Here is a 3763-nt window from a genome sequence, read left to right on the forward strand (position 1 = left end):
AATTAAATTTCCTTCTATATTATCTTTTCTAGTGAACAGTGCCAAAATCCATCCAACCTTTCAGTGAAACACCACAGAGGTTACCCAAGGCATTTCTTTTCCTTTGTCTCGTCTGGTAATTAGGCCTCAAAGCCCGCCCTTCCTCTTCCCCACGTTTCTCATCAGCCTGTTAGCCCTTTCTCTAAAACCAAAAATGCTGTTGACTTAAAGCATCGTTACTCTTAACTCCTAACTGAAAATAAAGCCCTGATCAAACTTTCACCTCTGCTACCTCCTTGACCCGTCATCCACACAGCCATGTGTTATTTTTAAAACATGTCTTATTGCACCTTTCCTTGGTCTGGACTTTTCCATGGGGGCATCTCCTTACTCTTCATCTACCAGCTTCTTGTTCCTGAAGAGGGTATTAGATTTTATATGAAACTAGCCTATTACATGGGAGATTATTTTCCAAAATCTCCTCTACAAAATGTATAATTTTTGTTTTAAAAGGTAAATTAAAATGTATTAAGTAAAGAATATAAGAAAGTGAAAAACAAAAATTCTCTTTCTCAACTGTTAGACTCTTTTCTCATTAATATGCTTATTTTTGTTCACTTATATTTTGTGTGATTATGTTTCTTTTTAAAATATTTTAAACATCTTGATAATTATCTCCAAAAGCATACACAAAGTGTTCACATATCTGTCCTTGTTTTTCAAATTGATAGCATATTGTCTTTCTAACATAAAATATGATGGTCATGATTCAATTACCTTCTGTTGTGTTCATACAGGCTCCATTCTTCTCAAATCATGACAGATTTTATTTTCGGCTTTCCTATTTATTATTTACATAGATTTGCGTATTTGCCTAAATTTTATTTTATAACCTCTCCACTTAAGACATTATTTTTCTGATTATTCATGATGTAAGCAAATATAATGCCCCCTTTCTCCTATATTTTATTCACCATTGTTTTTTCCACAGATATTTTTCAATGTTTATTTGTTTTGATTTCTGTAAATGTCATTTGGTTAACAAATATTTACTGAACACGTGTTACACAAATATAACAGCATTTCATCACTTTCAAGTTGCAGCTAAACATCCTGTAATTCACAGAACAGCCTCCCCCATGCCGAGGAATTTTCTAACCCAAAAGAGGAACAGTGCCAACACCAAAAAAAACAGCCCCAAGGTGATCTAACTTCTCTAGCAGCCTATTTGTGACAGTGAATAAATTTTCTTCTGTAGCGTCATTTTTTTTAAACTTTTCACTTCCTGTTCTACTTTGGTTCATTCATTTTCTAAGCCAACTGCACAGTTAAGGGTTGGGTTTTTAAAATTTTACTCAAATCTTACATGATGTTTTTTGAATCCTATGTCTCTTTTTTTGCCTCTGTTTTGTCTCAAATTTGCTGACATGCATTCTAGAAAATCACTCTCAGAGGTGATGGGTAAAGTTTATGAATCTATGCATACTTAAGTATGTGTTTATGCCGCTCTTAAATAAAAATGTTCAAGGCAGATTTTTTTCTGAAGCAAAGGCTGTATTCAGCCACATGTTAGCCAGAAGAGGACCAGATGCAGCCGAGACACCAGAAGGAGATCCAGGTGAGAAGACAAACACGTCTGCTGTCCTGGGCTGGAAGGGGCTCTTCACACAGTGAATTTGGAGAAGAAAGCTGTAAGTTCAGAGAGAATTTATATTGGCTATAGATAAAGGGGACAGAAGAGATAAAGCAAAGACAAGTTCTGGGATAAGTGCAAAGTCCACAAGGAAGAAGTATTTGCTGCTTTTCGGCTGGTTATGGGCAAAAGTCCAGAAAATTTCTGCATAAACAAGACACAGTGGTATCTGGTGATCAGCTAGTCTCTCTAGATAAAAGCTGAAATAGCCACCTGGAAGGTGATTCAGTTTCAACATACATTCAGTGAGCAGTCTTTTGTTGGTTTCAGCCGGTGCTTTATTAACTGATTAATCCCCCTTGCATCTCTCTCATCCTCCCGTTCTCTGGCTGGCTGTAACAATTGAGAACATCTCAGATTGTTTCTCTTGTCACTGCACTTGCCCTTGATATTTTGGCATGGAATAGCCTTTTCCTTTGGAACTTAGAATAACTTTTTTTCCACTGTCATTCAGTTTCGCTGATGAGATGTCAGATACCAATCTAATTCTCATTTCATTGTAAGTAACCAGCTTGTTATTTTGTCTCTGCCTATTCTGGGATCTTTTGAAATATCTTCCATGTTCTGAAATTTCCTGAGGGACGTGCTTCAGTGGGCATTTTTCATTCATCCTGCTCAGTGCTACATGGACCAACTACTTTGTGCTGATGATTCATATTGAAACTTGTCTCTAGGATTATTTTTATTCTTGTACTTTTTATCCTTCATTTTTTAATATTTAAAACAATCTGTTCAATTCCAATTAGAAATTAAATATTCAGGCATGTAGGCTCAGGAGCCCATGTCATCTGCTACCCAGATTTGAATTCCAGTGGTGCCCTTTGCTATCTGAGTGACACCTTTCTCTGGTCATTTCACTTCTCTGTGCCTAGCTCTGCAGTCTGTGAAATGGAGACCACAATTGCAGCAACTTCATAAGGTAGTTGCTGGATTTGTGTACAATGGTCACTGTAAAAATTATGCTAGCATGCATTAAAGAAATTAGAAGTTTTTCTGGCACATATAACTTTTGAAATGTTTTCTAACATTGTTTCTATACAAGCATTTTTGGTACACCACACTGTCTCCATAGGTCAATAAATATATTTTTGGCCTTCAGAAAATGACATTTACCTGACTTTTCTCCCAGATAAGATCAGATGCAACTATGAAAAATGATGTACATGAGATTTACTTGTAAATCCTTTGTTTCTGTAAATGTGAGACTGTCATATGGTCATAGATCTATTTTGGTTGGATCCACAGAGTCATTTTGATTATTTCTCCTTTGCAAAACTATTTCAGGGGACTGTGAAAAGGAAGACTTGAACCTCCCCATTAACAGATGCATATGAGCTCCCAGACTGTTACATACATGAATGTATCACACTCACAAAGAACCAAGACATGTACAATAATCCAACAAACCTCAAAACATCGTCCCTGGTATAGCTCCTCCATCAACCAAAATGCAGTTCAGCTTTCCCTTTCCCCTCTTTACCCGCCCCCCTTTTTAAAGAATTCTTTCCATTTAAGGAAAAAGCATAGTCTTTGCATCAAAAGGCTCAACTTCCCATCTTATCTCTGTCATGCACTACCTGCAAAATCCCAAGTAAGGTCTGTCCCAGGGCTCCTCTGTTCCTGCAGTGTGTGACACGAGGTTCACCGAAATTGTGAAAGTGAGGTAAGTAGAACTCATGCGCATAGAGCAAAGAGTAAATATGAAAGCTTCCTCCCTTCTTTTCTACACCCGGTTTCATGTAAGTTAACTCACTCAAGAAAGAATAAGGCGAGTGGGGTGGTCACCGAATATTGTTTAACCTGCACATCAACTTTTCCAATTTGGTTCTGCTAACGAGTATGAAATAATCATGCATTTTACACATCTTTGTATTTCACTCTATCCCTCACTAGTCAGCACTTTTCTGTGTCTCATTCTGTTGAATTTTAGATGCTTGTGGTGGGCAAGGCATAGGGTATGTTTAGGTTCTCATGTCTAAATTTCTATCACTTTTTACCTGTCAGGAATATTTATTCTTCCACAGAATCATAATATTGAAAACATAGGTTTCCTCTTAAAAGAACTACTTATTTCTTTTCCTCAATGGGAAT

The sequence above is a fragment of the Sturnira hondurensis genome, unplaced genomic scaffold (assembly GCF_014824575.4).
Source record: "Sturnira hondurensis isolate 20B ecotype Veracruz unplaced genomic scaffold, ASM1482457v3 Scaffold0000780, whole genome shotgun sequence".
In the NCBI taxonomy this organism is placed as follows: domain Eukaryota; kingdom Metazoa; phylum Chordata; class Mammalia; order Chiroptera; family Phyllostomidae; genus Sturnira; species Sturnira hondurensis.